This window comes from Bidens hawaiensis, unplaced genomic scaffold (assembly GCF_021521415.1).
Source record: "Bidens hawaiensis isolate Kalapana, Puna unplaced genomic scaffold, B.hawaiensis_p1.1 tig00025205_1, whole genome shotgun sequence".
In the NCBI taxonomy this organism is placed as follows: domain Eukaryota; kingdom Viridiplantae; phylum Streptophyta; class Magnoliopsida; order Asterales; family Asteraceae; genus Bidens; species Bidens hawaiensis.
This window is the reverse complement of record NW_027494020.1, coordinates 61,013-79,339: the sequence shown is the minus strand read 5'-3', so window position 1 is coordinate 79,339 and position 18,327 is coordinate 61,013.

The window sequence follows — 18,327 nt, the reverse complement described above, 5'->3', positions numbered from 1 at the left end:
CTGGTGAATAACGCTGACTCTAAAATCTCTTTTCAATACCTTTGTGAAACCAACAATAATACCTTTGTGACTACTCATTAGGCACCCAACTAAATTGAGATCAAATTACCCTAAGTACCATGTACAATTATTTATATACACAATATCATTTCTCTGAACAGTCCCGTAGACCTTCAGAGGCATGTTGATGATACGCATGGCCTCGGGGAACTCCGAGTCACCATGTATGTTTGGATCCAGACACATGTATACTCTTAATCAGAGTGTCCGTTTCTTATTATTGTACACAAAGTTTTTAAGGATTCGTAAATCCTATGCAAACAATTCTGACTCAATATAAAAGGTTTGGGGCGTATTCACCTTTTCTATTTATAATGAGTTTCTGATACTGATTCCTGTTTTCTGTTCTCTTCTTCTTGTTTTGTTACCCCGGACCTATAGTACAAGAATAACATTTGTATAAATAACTAGATCATCGATCTAGCTTTAGACCTTTTGATGTGTAGTGAAACACACTTACTTTCCTTATGATTTTATTATGGTTTTTATGCTTATTTGTTTATTTTATGAAAGTATTGGGGGCTAAGTGCAATAATTTACAAAGTTTAAATGTTATTTGATAGTTTATGAAAGATGGTGAAAAAAGAGTCAATTTGGAAGATTCTAGAGGACTTGTTGGTCAAGTTTTGAAGATATAACTCAAGGCCCAACCCAAGCCCACAAGTTAGAAGCCTTAAGTAATATTATATGAAGATAATTAAAAGAGTTTTCAGCCATTATCTAAAGAAAAAACCCGAAACACACAAAACCCTAACTTGGGTAGCCACTTCCGATCGCAACAGCAGCAGGAAAAGAAGAAAGAAAAAAAAGAAAGGCGGCGGCTGAGGTGTTTGTGACGGCTGGAGAGGAAGAAGAACATCAAGGGGGATCTTGTGCAGCTGCTAGGAGTCTTATACATCATAAATCTCAGCCATAAACCCTAAGTAATCATCTTTAATCTTTGGTTATTGTTCATAAACCCTAACTTTGTTGAATTGATCTTTTGCTTTGGATTGTTTTGCAAGTAATTGACAGTTTGACTTGTGATTGATTGTGTTTGAATCTTGAATGAGTTTGATTATGTTTATGATGATGTTTATGATGTTTTTCTTAAGTATGCATGGCTGTCCAAAATCTATGAGTAGCTAAACTTGCTTGTTCTACCTAGGATAGATGATTGTTGAGTAGTTTAGACTTGTATAATGGATTGTTAATGTCCAAGACTTGAATTATTGATGTAAAGTTTAACTAAACCATAAATTAGATTGTGTGTGATGGCAGTGTTTTATATTTTATTACTTATAATCCTCTTGCATTAGTTAATTGAATTAGTTTTGATTAATTGATTGCTTGTTAGACTCTTGACTTGGTGTTTAGGGTTTATTTGCGGGGTGTACAACCGTAGGGATAAGTGGGTAATATAAATCATCTAAAATCAGTTAAAATACATCTTCTTTGAGACCGAGAGGTGATAAGAAGTAATATTGTCTCGTTGCTTTTACTTGTTAGAATTAAGACCGCGCGAGAGCGGGTTTTTGTCTTGTCAAGTTTGAGTGTTTATGTGCAATTAGTTGGTTTAAATTGGGTTAAGTTAAATTGTTCCTCTATCCTTGGTGACATAGTATTTGTCTCCATTAGGATAGTGTGTCGATGAGACCGAGAGGAGAGTCGTCATTTGAACACGTTAATAATCGTTTTTCCGGTTTATTCTTTAAAATCAATTAAAATAAGTTGGAGTTTGTTAGAGAGACTGAGAGGTAATTTGACTTTCTTAAACAAGTTTTAGTTGTGTCATCTTTTATAACCGGTGTTGTGAATATTTTCAATCCGTTGTCTTGTTATTTCTATCAACATGATTCATTCCTAGGTAGACGTCTTTATTCATTGAATTTAAACCTAAGTTTTCAAAGTTTTGTCAAAAGTTTCCATTCAGTTAAGTTAAGTAGTTAAATAAATTCTAAAATAAATTAATTAAATATTTTGGTGAGTCTTGGTTAGAGTTTCGTAATTATAAACGTTTCCACGTGTCTTCGAGTTCGATATCCGGACTTTCCTCATCTGTGCTATACGCGATCGGTACACTTGCCGTTTGTGTGAACCAGGATAGATTGTTTGGTTTTTAAAGCTTAGTTGCGACTTGTGTTTTATTTATATATATATTTTCGCACATCACCTTTAGTCTATTTTGGTATAACTTCAACCTTGATAAAATCATTTGTTTATATAAAACATTTGGACCTTTGGTCCTCTTCCTTATTTTACCAATTATATGCTACGTTTCTTCTTCAGGAAGAAACGTCTATACTGAGTTTCTTCTTCAAGAAGAAACATTATTTAACTATACTCTTTGAATATTATATTTCTTAATATTAAAGAAATATTATTTTAACTATAACCTTCACTTAAGAAAAGTTATTTTATTCTTAATCATAATCAAGGTTTGGCTATACCTCCGACTATGGTCTAAGCCATTTATAATAATAAAATAATAACTTAGGCAGAACCCCTACCTCGCACGGGTATTCGGAGTTAGATATTCCTAAATTTATACGGGAAACACTTCTACTCTATATGCATGTTTATCGAGGCGTTCTTGATCAACTCTTCTTGGCACGCAAATCGAGGCAATGTTCAGATGTCGTTGGGTCGTGCACGTACTTCGAGAAAGAATGTCGGGTTATTTGGGTGGCACGCACTTCTAGGAAATGTCGGTATTTGGCACGGATTACGAGGTGATATTTTCGGGTCGGTGGCACGCAAAACGATGCTTGGCACGCAAACCGAGGTAGAGAGTAATTTTCTAGAGAGAGAGTGGCTGTGGGTGTGAGGGAATGAGCCGTGAGGCTCCCCTTTTATAGCCAAAATATGGTCCCATCGCGGTACGCGATGGGCCCCTATTTCAACACCGTCGCGTATCGCGACGGGTACATTTTTTAGATCGTGCCACGTGTCGCCACGTGGCCTGACACGTCTTGCCACGTGTCGCCACGTGGTCTGAAACGTCTGCCACGTGTCATGAAAGTGCGCCATTAAAGCGCCACATTGCGCCCAACGCCCTTCGCCCTTCGCCCGAGCCCGTGCGCGTGCGCTAGCGCGTCGGGTGCTACGCACCCTCCGCTAGGACCAGTTGGTGCAAAAGAATATTACTATGGAAAATCTCTTCTTTATAAAGAGCTTCCATTTCTTTACCACTTTCCATGTGGGATGGATTCCATCTTCCTTATTTATACCTTAGTGGAATTCTTTCACTTTCTTACATCTTCCAATGTGGGATGAAGTTTTATTATTTTCCTTCATGTAAGAAGACTTAACTTAGGAAATATTTTAGTTTCCTTATTTTTCTTATATTTCCTTATTTAATATTTTCTCTTAACTTGTCTTGATATTATTTTTGATCCCTCAACTTTCCTAAGTTGTCAAATTTGGATCGAAATTTTGGGGATGTTACATCGTACCAGGTTCCGGTTCCTACCCGGAATAACCAGTTCCGCCGAGTTTTGGGCAATTAATGTTGTTGCAGCTCAAAAAAGAGCTGTTGGAACCGGCTCCAACGGTAATATAGCCGGTTTATAGCCGTTGGAAATGGTTTTTGATATCCATGACCCATATAAATTGATTTGTTATCCATTTTTTTACCACCAAACTCAAAACCACTAAAAATACTTCTTCGTTTACACTCGTTTTACAACCCCGACCAAGCTACGGCTCCATTTTTTTTTCACTTCCATCACTTCTTAGTTGTTACTGTGGCAAGCACCAACAAGGCTAACAAGAAGGCTTCTACATCCGTTTTTATTGACCCGGTTCGTGTTGAAGAAGACCCCGAAGTTGTGCGGGTCCTCACGCATACCCGCAACGAAGATGTATGAAAGAATTGGGATTTGGTTCAGTTGATCAATGGTGACGTTAATGATCGTTGCAAATTTTGTGGCACTTTCTTAAAGCACGATTCTAACTCGACTTTAAAAAAGCACATCGACAATAAATTTTGCAAGGCCTTGAAAATAGTTCCTGCAACCGACCAAGTCGAATTGGGTCAATGTACACTCTTTCGTTACAACATGAATCGGGTTCATGATAGAATGGCGAAGTTCGTTATTCAACAATGTTTGTCGTTTAACCACTTTGACAACCCCGAGTTGACGGCCATGATCCGAGAAACTCTACAACCACGATACACACATGTAAGTCGTAGACGTCATTGTATCAAATTGTGGGAGTGTGCAAAAAAAAAAAAAAAAATTAATCGACTTTTTTCAAACTTTACAAGCGAGTGTGAGTTTAACTAGTGATGTTTGGTCGGCACCACACGGGTTACCGGAATCCTACATTTGTGTCACCGCTCATTGGGTTGATCCGGTGTCTTGGCAATTGATGAAACGCACCATCACTTTTGAAAACTTATTGGTACCCATATACCGCCGATAAATTGTTTGAAATTGTGGATAGGGTAATAATGACTTATAACTTGAAAAAAAATATTTTCCATGTCGTTTGATAACGCCTCAAACAATTCAAAGGTGGTAGAAAAATTTATCATAATATATTCACCACCTTGTTACGGGAATTTTTTCCATGTTCGATGTGTTGCACATATTATCAATTTGGTTGTTCAATAAGGTCTCGGCAATGATAAAATGGTACTCGGTTTGACTTGCTTTAGATTTATGTTACAAGATGTTTTCAAAAGTGGTAAAAGAAGGTATCATGAATATAAAAACTATTGCGAATAGGTTGAAAGAAAATATTTGGGGCCGAATTGGGACGTTCCAACCCGTTGGAACTCAACTTTTCATATGCTCAAGTGTGCTTTTGCCTAACGGGAAACATTACAAAGTTTTCATAACGCTCTTGTTGATCGATGCGAGGCCGATTTGCTTCCCGACCATGTCACACCCTCAAATCCACTAACAGAGTTTTACCGTCAAAGGGTGTGAACTAACAGGATCGGAATCATTAGTTATAATCAAACCATAAATAAAGTTTTCAATCCACGAAAACATTTAAGTGTAAATAAATGCGGAAGCGTAAAACCTTTAACCAAAAGTTGCATCACGCAGGACGACTTAAAAACCCAAATAATAATAGTTTAAAACAAGTTTGCATAAGCAATAACGTTCAAAGTAATGCATGATCCTATACCGCGCGCCCGCCTCGGCTACCTGAGAATAACATACTAAAAGTGTCAACACGGGGTTGGTGAGTTCACAAGTGTATATACAATAAAGCGTTTGCGTTTACGTTTAGCGTTTTGCGTTTAGCGTTTTTCGTTAGCAGATAGTGTTAAATCAATTATATATCTATAGGTAGCTTGCCTATAAAGCAAGTATTACTAAGTGTTCGACACCGAAGCTGACTGTTTATCATGTGCCTTGCCACCAGGTCAATCCCGACCATGGTAATGTGTTAGCCAAAATTACACCCACTCGACCTCCAGTCGAGCTTAGCGTTGGGTGGGGTTTGTCAAACCCAGTAGTACTACTCAACAGTGACTCGCTATTATCCAATACTAAACGGTTCGATGTGTGAAGGACTTCAGTTGTTTCGTTTGCCACTTAGCCTTTACAAGTGATATATAATCTAATAACAAAATCTAAAAGCGTTTCGGAGTATGTATTCTCCCCCAAGTGAAAAACGTTTAAAAGAGTTAAAAGGGAAAACGTGAAACTCACTGTTTGCGAAGAATTCCAAAAACGAGTAAACCAAAGGATGCGCGTCACAGAAAAATCCTCACTAGCGTTCTAAAACAACAAATGAGATTTTCTAAGTGTTGGAACTATTATCAAGTCTCTAGACTCGGCACATAATACCTATGCATAAAATTCGTTTCGTGTTTCGTTTGTGAATTGTGTGTGTCTCAACAAACACATTCGTGATACGTTACATGTGTGAACAACTACTTACATATCATGTATTAATATTGTACATTACTAGCAATTATTCCCCGCAAGGGCAATTTGGTCAAAGCATAACAATTATCTAGTACTTAGCACGTTTCATGTATTTTCACAAAGTTCAGCAGCTAGTTTCATCAAGACAGAATTCTACTTGAAAGATTACTCTATTCAACAGATCATAGCATCTCAATTAATTCACCAAAAATCGTCACAAAAGCATACATGAGTTAGGTTTCCAGAACATATTTTATTGTATTTTTATTCCTAATAGATTTCTCACAATGATCAAAACATTACAGCAAACTCACAGCAGTCAAAATCATGCGCAACAGAATGTTATTTGTTATTCCCGTTAAATGAAAAGTCCAACTAATGCAAGACCAATTGGGTTAGGTTCTTAACTCAATATGTTAACTTCCAGAAGTGGAACCAACCCATTTGGTCTTGTAGTTCATGAGATATGATAATTACAAAACAACCCAACAGCAGGTCTCACAATTCAGATTTGCACTTCAGTTTTGTAAAATAATAAAAGTTAACTCTTACTCGTCCAAAAATTACAAACTTAGACTTTATAGAAACTAGACTCAACATAGTACCCTGTAGTGTTGACAACCTCGACCAATTTCCACATTAACATTTAGTTACAGTTGTCCAAACATAACTTACAATCTGTCCAGTACCAGTTTTGACCTTTAATCACACTTAAAACGTTTGAGCAACCAAAACACCTCCAAATTAGGCGTGGTTAGGTTTTCTGAAAACTAGACTCAGAGTACTACCTCTTAGACACATAAATAGCTCAGTTTGCTTTTATATTTAACAAGTTACATGTCGTTCAAGTTTAACAATCTCTGCTGTCAAAACTCAGCAAGCACAAACAATTGTCTAACATGCATCCTAAGCATACGACATAACTCCAACATGCAATAAACATCATTAATCATAAAAATCAGTAGTAACCCTCTAGGGTTTACAAGTAATCAATGATTTAACATTCTTTCACCGTTCAAAATCACATATGATCATCAAAATCAATAACTAACGCATAATCAATCATCAAGCATAACATCAAACCCTAGTTCATCTTACTCATCAATTTCATGACTTAGGGTTTTGGATTAACCCATTCAAGATCAAAATTAAACGTATAGAATACATAGGATAGTTGTTTATAACTTCCTAGCACCTTAATCTTCAACCAAACTTGAAAAATCTTGTGTGTATGTGTGTGTATGATTGAAGGCAGCCAAGAGAGAAAAGGTGGGGGGGGGGGGGGGGGGGCGATCGGGTTAGAGAGGGAGAAAGAGAGTTAGGGTTTTGGTTATTATTAAATAATAACATGTTACATCAAGGCCCCTCAACTTCTAATTATTACCTTTCTAGCCTAAAGTAACTTGTTTGCATCTTTAGTTAACGTTTTAAACAATATTATCAAATAACACATAAGCCTAACACATAATTATCACATAATTATTGTTTGGATGTTTTTCGTTTATTCACTAATGATTTGCGTCAACTCGTTTGCGTTTCGGTGCAATCCCGAAAGACTACACATGTAGTAATTGTCAAGCGTCATTTAAAACCCTAGTTTAAATGTAATGAGATGTGCGTTATAGATCTAGTGATCTTAAGTTTGAATTGACGGAGTTTGGATTAACGGAGTTAACCTGAAATTGACGAGTGTCACAGACCGTGTTTGGGTCAATGTCGGTTATTTCTTGGAGTATCTTGATGTTTTCAAAACCGCAACAACTAAGTTAGCGGGGGTTTATTATCATACTAGATGTTGGGTGTTGCAAGAATTGTACAATATCTCATTGCATTTTAGAGAGTTTGAGGAGAAGAACGAACTTTTCAATGATATTGTTAAGGTAATGAAGGAAAAGTTCCTAAAATATTATGAAGATATACTGTAACATCCGTCAATTTCCTGAACCCGACCCGTTTAGTTTTTCTTTTAATCTATTAAAATTTTAAAACATATTTGTTTTATTATAAATATATATATATATATATATATATATATATATATATATATATATATATATATGTTACTTTTATTAAGTTTATCTACATTTAAACCATATCCAAAACTGAGGGGCCGATTCTGTCAAATTCCCAAACTCCCCTCTTGTCTTCTTTCCTTGTCACGTACCTGCAGCCTCCCACCCCATTCACGATTTTGACCAAAGTCAAAACCCATCTAATCAGCCGATAATCGAGGGATTGATGATATTTCTTGCTCTCTAATTTACGCGTGATCAATCTATATGGTAAGAACAACTAATTGACAGCTATTCCACTAAATCAAATCAATTTTCGCGAACTATACATACGGACTGGTCTTGATCTCGTAACCCTATATATACATAACCATAATGCAATTAAATTGACACACACAATCCTAAGCCAGTCGCCAATCTTTCCCCTAAGTCTAATTATATAAACGAAGTCGCAAGGTGGTGTTTCTGGATCAAAGTTTAGCCGTCACCCTTGGTTCGTCGCTTGCCCCGTTCCGATCATCGTGCGAGGTAATTAAGTACATCATGTTGATCGCGAGTTGATGTTCTTCGTTAACCCCATGGTTGATTTGATCAAACATATCAGGTTTGATCAAATCAGTTTCTAGGGTTTATATAATAAAGTTTGTTCATATCTGTATGTGTATTTAAATTATAAGAACTGGGTTTTTTTTGCATGTGCTGGATAGCCCAGTTGGTTAAACACTTGAGTTATGGGATGGAGGTCACGGGTTCGACCCCTACATCCCCAAATTTTTAGTTATATTTTGTTAAAATGCTTTTTAAATCAATTAACATTATATACATAATAATAACTAATAAACATTATATTTAATAAACCGAACCTCGGGTTATTGCTTTCTTTCATATATGTGTATATATATACATATATAGGTAAAATTATACGTATAACAAAGATAATATTAATTCTTTTTTTTATACCGTTCATTTAATAAACCGAACAAATGAGTTATTAACGATCGAAGAATAAACCTTCCTTCCCCGTTAATATGTCTATTTATAATACAAAATAATGGTTATTCATCAAAGTTTAATCAAACCTAAAAGTTATAACAATAATAATAATAATAATTTGGCTAAGTAATTTATAAGCAAATGACATATATATATATATATATATATATATATATATATATATATATATATATATATATATATATATATTGTTATCGCTTTAATAATGTAAGTACAAATATTTTATAAACAATTATATTTTATACAATATTAATTTATAAGTAATCTTTATTAATCAAAAACTTTAAATAAAATATGTTACACTCTCAATACACGTTCATATCTCGTTTCTCTCTTAATCCATTTGTTAATTTGTAGTAATTCCCGTTATTACATTTGTTATGATTTGACTTTGCTATCTCTCAAGCGCGACACTTATTCTCCTACCAATCTTAACGTATTTATTCATTTGCTTATTCGCTAAGGTGAGTTTACATATCCCCCTTTTTCCATTTTTTATATTTTGGGGGTAGCATGTATACCTTATTCAATCTTTTTATTGTTTTATTTCTACATCTATTTCAAACACAATTCGTTATATGTTTATGTGTGATGATTGCAATATCTATGACTATGCTCTATGTGTTTAAGTGTTTATTTTATGTTTGGTGATTGGTATCTCATCCTCATCTATCCTCATCTATTATGATCATACATTTACCCAAGCAATGTTGCAAAAGTTGCTAGGCGGTCCCTAGGCGGCCGACCCCCTTGGAGGGAGTACTCGGGGAGTACTCGGATTTGCTAAGTATAAGAGAAATTAATTATTGGATAATATATGTGTCAAAACTAGCATAATTCATATCAAAATAAGCATAATCCATATCAAAATAAGCATAATTCAAAAGGATACATGATTAAAGTTAAATCTCCAAGTGCTAAAAATCTAAAATACTTCAAAAGTTCAAAATAAACATAATTCATTCAAAATAAACATATTTCTTTATGTTCAAAAGTCAAATTCAACAAACTGACAAGTGACAAAGTAACAATTGAAATTTAAAATTGATAAAGAAGGGATCAAAGCCTCGGAGGTGTGGTGCAGAACTGCATATTAAACAAAGTAATAACAATAAATTATTCAATTCTACAAGCTAACAACGACAAACGTGCAGGTGTTGAGGTGCAGATTAAAACCCAAAGTCCCAAACGCAAACAATGAACAATTATGAATTTAAAAGTTAAAAGGGGTAACCGATTAGAAGTTTAGAACGAATTACGAACCTGCAGATTGAACAAGGGTTGGAGTTTGTGGAGCAGTGGAGAATGAACGAGGGTTGGAGGCTGTAGATTTAGGGTTTTTTGGGTTTGTTTTAGTTTATAAATGCTTTTTATTATTTTGTTTTAAAAAAAAGTCAAACTCGGCGTTGACCGAGTAGACCTTGTAGGCCGAGTTAGGCCGAGTACACCGAGTTTTGACCGATGTTGACCTTGCCGAGGAATATTGGCCGAGTAGAGAAAACGCGCCAAGGTCGAGGTCCGAGGACCTTGGAATCGCCGATTCCAAGGCCTTGGAATCCGACTTTTACAACACTGTACCCAAGTACTTTGATTTCGTATCAATAAGAACGGGTCCACATCTATTTAGCTGTTTACATTTTCATAAGAATTGTAATATCCATCATTTACATATGAATTGTGATTTATCTATATATATATAAAACTAAAACTTATGTATTCTCACCAACATTCGTGTTGACAAACTTTATTTTTATACATGCTACAGGTACAAGTAATTTACCATGTTCAAGATCGAAGAAATTAGTTTTACCTTAGGATATTAGTCAAAATACAAATGTGTGATGTATTTGTTATGTTTATTGAATTTGTGTACTTGTTTTAATGTTAATCAAATTAAATAATTATTGTTGCTTTAATTAGTGTCTTTTGAGCTACTGTCCAATCAATACGTTACGCCCCGGCATATTCCGCCTTTGGTCGGGGTGTGACAGATTGGTATCAGATCTGAAGACTATAAGATAGGTGGTTAGATATAACGGCCTAGTAGCATGCTTAGGGTCCCTATACGTCATATGCCTTTACGTGTTTACACCCTGAGTTGTATTATTGATTGTAGTAACTTAAATACTATTTAATGATTTAATATTATTCTTGTACATAAAATCACACACTTAATCCGAGGCTATGCCTCACTCTCAAAATTGTTTTCAAAACTTTAGGACGATTTAAAAAAAAAGGAAATTCCTTAAGAAATCCCGCCTTTTTAATCCCCTCTCCTTGAGGATGATTCGTGGGACGGATATGTAGTAACTGTAAGAGGGACGCACTTATTTACCGAACTCTTGTCACCAAGGCTTGCGAGCCTAAGGAAGTGCAATGCGCATAAATCTCAATTAACCGCGAGACCTGGTTGCCTTCCTGGAGTGTTTAGTAAGGGTGTGGAAGTTATTAGGCCAAAGCATATCACACCAAACGTACCCGAATCTGCTATCCTCATTGTATCAAACGTGGTCATGTGACGATCACACTCTTAAATCAATGATGAGATTTTTCCCTATTTTTTTTATTAAGAATGAATATTTTCTCATATTATTAATTTCATCAATACCCTAAGTTAAGGTTATTAAAATTTTATTTTGTATTCTCATGAATTTTCACAAAACTCGAAATTTCACATAGTTATACATACAATTTTTTTCCAAAACATAATAAATTTTTCACGTGTCGTCATTGTAGCATGTCTTCTTCCCGCCTTATCAATCGTAACCGTCGCACCAGCAACTCAGGCCGTAGCATGTCATCCTGCATCGCTAAGGGAATCGTGGAAGCTTCCCAACAATCATCTCTCAACTCCAAAATGTGAATGCCCCTACATCATCCACAACACCAGACCCAATTGCTTACCCCCTCAAACAATTCAAGAGTGCCAACCCGCCCGAATACCACGGTATCGACGGTGCTACTGTTCTCCTCCAATGGTTCGAAGAAATGGAGAGCATATTCCTCCAATGTGAATGCCCCGATGACAAGAAAACCAATTACGCCTAGAGCAAGCTTAAAAAGAATGCCCTCAATTGGTGGAATGGTGAGAAGCGCACGCTTGGCGCTGAGGTTGCCATGGCCTTGCCATGGGATGACCTCAAGAAACTTATGCTCAAGAAGTTCTGCCCGAAACATGAGATTCGGAAGTTGGAAGAGGAATTTTGGAATTTGAAACAAGAAAGTGGTAATGACATCGCCTACAACGATCGTTTCCGTGAACTGAGCCTTCTTATCCCTCACATGGTCACTCCCCTTGAACGTTCAATCGACAAGTACATCTCGGGTTTGCCTATGCAAATCCAAGATTCCGTCCTAAGTCGTGACCCTCAGACCCTCCATGATGCCATCACATTACCCGGTACCCTCACTGAAAACCACGTTAAGGCCGGGACCTTGAAGCGGAAAAATTCCAAGAAGCCCAATGATAAGTCTGCATCCGAGCCCACCAAAGAACCCAAACCCGAGTCCTCTAAGCCCGAATCCTTCAAGCACAATAACAACTCCTCTCCCCACTACCGCAACAATAAAAGAAAGTCCAATTCCCAAAACTATGTTCTGGCCCAATCGCAAGCCCAACCCACCAAGAAGCCTTACACAGGACCCCACCCATTATGTGATATGTGTAACTTTCACCATTCGCTTAACCTCAAGTGTCGACAATGCACCCATTGCAATCGATTTGGTCACCTTTACCACATGTCGTGAACGCAACCAACTTTTGATGCAACCATTTACCTCACCCCTTACCCAACCCTTACCTTATGCTCAATCGTTTACTCAACCAGCCTCAACTATTAGAGCTTGTTACAATTGTGGAGACCCTAGCCATTTTCGCAATGCATGCCCAAAACTCGCACACATGAACCAAATTCAATCCTACCCAACGCAAACCACTCAATATCAAGCTTACCAAGCCCAAGTAAATCAACTTCAACCAATCCAAGCGCAACCCATCCAAGCAATTCAAACCCAACCCATTCAACCAATTCAAGTCAACCAAATCCCAATCAACAACCAACCACAAGTAACCAAGCTACTCAAGGACAAGTGTGTTACATCAACGGTTCCCGAGTCTAAGCCTAACCCTTCATGAAGACATGCTACGAAAGACGTTTATTTTATTTAGTTCTTTCCATTTAAATCTAATGTATTGACTTCATTAAATCTCCAGTTTTGTTATGAATGAGAATTATGGTTATTTATAATGGTGTTCAGTCACTCATTTATTCCTATTTTGTCGTTTAGTGCACTATTTATTACTACACAATTTATTTTCATGATTTAAGTGGTCTATGACCGGTTAATTACCGGGACTATGTGCATGGTGAAGTGCATAGTTATCTAATAGTACCTTATTTGTATCATAAACTATCTATGACTGAATTCCTACAAACGTGTTGGAAATTGGGACTATGAACACGTGTTGTACATAGTTATCTAATAAGAGTCACATGTACAAATTTTATTTTGATATTTTAATACATGGCTACCCAAACTCTCCAAATTCACCTCATCCTCATGGTACTCTTATCTCATCTTAACGATTTTATAATCTTGGTTTCAAACCTTAACTATTATTATACTCATAAGTCATGTGATTTGTTTTTTTTTGTGTGAACCTATTTTTACGTGAATTTTCTCGTCATCTCAAGTATTTTCTCTACATCGTATGTGTAAGTTACTTATATAATTTCAAAATTTTCTTCTACCTGTTTATTTCATTTTGTTGTTATTACTTTTGATGGTTAACTTCAAAAATTTCGTCATTTTTTTATTATTTTACTAGTTAATTATGTTCATCAATTTTCATTCAATTTTTTTTGTTCATTGCTATCAAATGATATCGATTTAAAAAAAAAAGTTTTTTTTTGCCTTTGTTTTCAAACCGCACAACGGGACGAACAATGTGCATTATGCGACGACCTAAATAATTATGAGTGCACGCATAATTATCAAAATCCTCGCATGGAACTCATGGTGAATACGGTTGTGTGTCATAACTCGGAACCCAGGGTGATTTTGGCTAACGGTACAAATATCGATGTGATAAGGGCATGGTGGATACGCCGCTGGTACATCCTATATATAAGTGTCCTTATCATGCCTTCCGTTTGTAGCGTTATTTGGGTCACCTTAAGATCTGTGTTATTTTATTTTATTTTTTAACAAAAAATAAATCATTTCTTTCTTAGACCCTTGCTTTCTTTCTTCATTTTATGGTTTTTCTATAATTCCAGGACGAAATTTTCAAAAAGTTGTAAATACTGTAACATCCGTCAATTTCCGGAACCTGACCCGTTTAGTTTTTCTTTTAATCTATTATAATTTTAAAAGATATTTGTTTTATTATAAATATATATACGTTACTTTTATTAAGTTTATCTACATTTAAACCATATCCAAAACTGAGGGGCCGATTCTGTCAAATTCCCAAACTCCCCGCTTGTCTTCTTTCCTTGTCACGTACTTGCAGCCTCCCCACCCCATTCACGATTTTGACCAAAGTCAAAACCCATCTAATCAGCCGATAATCGAGGGATTGATGATATTTCTTGCTCTCTAATTTACGCGTGATCAATCTATATGGTAAGAACAACTAATTGACAGCTATTTCCACTAAATCAAATTAATCTTCACGAACTATACATACGGACTGGTCTTGATCTCGTAACCCTATATATACATAACCATAATGCAATTAAACTGACACACACAATCCTAAGGCATTCGCCAATCTTTCCCCTAAGTCTAATTATATAAACGAAGTAGCATGGTGGTGTTTCTGGATCAAAGTTTAGCCGTCACCCTTGGTTCGTCGCTTGCCCCGTTCCGATCATCGTGCGAGGTAATTAAGTACATCATGTTGATCGCGAGTTGATGTTCTTCGTTAACCCCATGATTGATTTGATCAAACATATCTGGTTTGATCAAATCAGTTTCTAGGGTTTATAAAATCAAGTTTGTTCATATCTGTATGAGTATTTAAATTATAAGAACTGGGTTTGTTTGCATGTGCTGGATAGCCCAGTTGGTTAAATACTTGAGTTATGGGATGGAGGTCACGGGTTCGACCCCTACATCCCCAAATTTTTAGTTATATTTTGTTAAAATGCTTTATAAATCAATTAACATTATATACATATTAATAACTAACAAACATTATATTTAATAAACCGAACCTCGGGTTATTGCTTTCTTTCATATATGTGTATATATATACATATATAGGTAAAATTATACGTATAACAAAGATAATATTAATTCTTTTTTTTATGCCGTTCATTTAATAAACCGAACAAATGAGTTATTAACGATCGAAGAATAAACCTTCCTTCTCCGTTAATATGTCTATTTATAATACAAAATAATGGTTATTCATCAAAGTTTAATCAAACCTAAAAGTTATAATAATAATAATAATAATAATAATAATAATAATAATAATTTGGCTAAGTAATTTATAACAAATGACATTTTTTATATATATATTGTTATCGCTTTAATAATATAAGTACAAATATTTTATAAACAATTATATTTTATACAATATTAATTTATAGTAATCTTTATTAATCAAAAACTTTAAATAAAATATGTTACACTCTCAATACCCGTTCATATCTTGTTTCTCTCTTAATCAATTTGTTAATTTGTAGTATTTCCCGTTATTACATTTGTTAGGATTTGACTTTGCTATCTCTCGAGCGCGACGCTTATTCTCCTACCAATCTTAACGTATTTATTCATTTGCTTATTCGCTAAGGTGAGTTTACATATCCCCCTGTTTCCATCTTTTATATTTTGGGGGTAGCATGTATACCTTATTCAATCTTTTATTGTTTTATTTCTACATCTATTTCAAACACAATTCGTTATATGTTTATGTGTGATGATTGCAATATCTATGACTATGCTCTATGTGTTTAAGTGTTTATTTTATGTTTGGTGGTTGGTATCTCATCCTCATCTAGTATGATCATACATTTACCCAAGTACTTACAACTTACAAACAAACTACACACAAAGATCAACTAATATGCAACATGTAAAGAATGCAACACAAATACAGGGGATGTCTCTCCCTGTTATCCACTTGCTGGAACACCTAACCAGCCAAATATGCCTAAGCAGTTTAAATCACGTAACAGAAATTAACAAGAAATGGAACGAACTGACCAAGGGGCGCCCAAGTTAAGGTGTTCCTTCCAAGAGTCAAGATCTACAATCTTCACTTAGGGTTATAGATCTAGACAGAAAAAAATTGCGTCAAGTCAAAGCGGCCAACACCGTCAGTACTTCAGATAAACCCGAAAACACCAAAGACAACAAAATGCCCAAAAATTAGGGTTTCGAATTGAAAACCAGAAATCCTTGCAATTGGTATCAATCAGACAGCGGAATCCCAAGAATCAAAGCTCTTTACGCTCTGATACCATGTAAAAAATGACAATCAGAGAAGAGTTTAATTCAATTTTTATTACTTGTAAACAATAACACCAATTGAAGAACCCAATTTCTTCGTCTCTAATACGCGCAGATCATCAATGTGTTGATCTGAACACTAATACACTCAATATCTAACGAGCAACAGAGCATGAACAATACGAACAAGCACCAAACCCTAGATCTATCTAATCACTCGTCTAACAACTTTTTAGAAAGAGAGAGTTCAAAACGTTGTGTATATTTTTTCTATCTAAAATATCTTCAAAACGTTATATATACAAAAAAACTTTGACTGGTCAACTTAACACTTTGACCTGCTACAAGCCCACTTCAACAAATCCATATCTACAAGCCCAATAGTATCCAACATCCACTTGGTCCAAGCCCAGCAACTTGATGATCCAGATTTCCCTCAGAAATAAGACATTGAATTGAATTATTAACAAGATATGAATGTGTTATAACTTTCAACATATATATACCTGAGATACCAGCAGTACAGTAGACAAGGGCAAAGATCATACCACCAAAGGCCCAAGCAATACCTTGAAAACCCGCAGTCTCACATTTGGTGGGAGACTTGACCACACCCAAGATAGTCAAGAGAGTGATGTACAAGAACAAGAAGGTGGCTATGAACTCAGCGATGCCAGCCCTATAAAAGGACCATGAAGACAACTCACCAGGCTCAAAAAAGGTGCCGGTGGAGGTTCTTTGTAGTCTTTATCATCAGCTCAAGGCTTGTCTTTCTGAGAATTTGTTGGCTCCAACCTTAACATCTTCTTCTTCTTTACCCTCCATTCTTTCTAAGAAGTTGTGAGCTTGTGAAGAGAGTGGTTGGTGTTCAAGGGGTCTTATGGTGGTGAATCAAGGGTGACTGGATTTGGTTTGGAATATTGGATATTCAAACTTTTTCAAAACTTGCATGAAAATAAGATACAAACATTGTGGAGGAGATGATTTTGGTATTATATCTCACGGGTTCCATGTATTCGCTTTGAAATTTAACGAATGAGACCAGACAAGTTACATATGACATAATTCATCGGCATGAAGCCAAATGCATTGCCTCCGTGAGATTTAGGTTGATCAATTTTGAAAAGATAAATAATCTTAGAAAATTTTCTTTTTAATTCAATATTAGATAACAACCGTCCAAACCACTAAAGACAACATATGGCACCAATTGCCCCATAAGTCATTCAAATAAAACCCAATTTGTTCAAAAATTCAAATGAATCTTGAAAATGTTTATTGATATTATTTTATAATTTTACTAGCAATTCTCACATGCATGTAAATATTTTTATGTTTGAAAATATATGGGTTGGGTAAGGTAGGTTTTTGCCATGTGTCTACCCTGAAACATTTTTGCCCACCAAATTTTAATTTTTTTAATAAATAATGCGTAAGTGAAATATGATTACTAGCTTTCTAATTTTCGAAGAAATGTTTTTCGAGAGGAAATCGCAAAATAACAGGTGTAACCAGGGTTACACGTCAAAACATATATACCTTTTTGCAATGGGTTAAATATGATTACAAACTTTTAGTAAAATTATATGAATAATTTTTTTAGGAGAGGGAGTGGCGAAAATAAACAGGTCGGGTTACAAGTCAAACGAATGCGTATTTTGCTATGGGTCGACCCACGTTTTTTTCTCCCATTTTTCTAAAATAGACAAACATCATGTTTATGTGTGCATATTGAGATTTAACTAATTTAAATTTGTAATTTCAGGATTGGAATTATAGCTCTTGCTTAAATGGAAGCATTATATATGCATGAGAAGAAAACCGTTAACTTCAAGAATAAAATCAATCAATCAATCATACCCAATGAAGTCCCACCGACAGCAAAGCTATAAGTAGGGTCTGAGGAG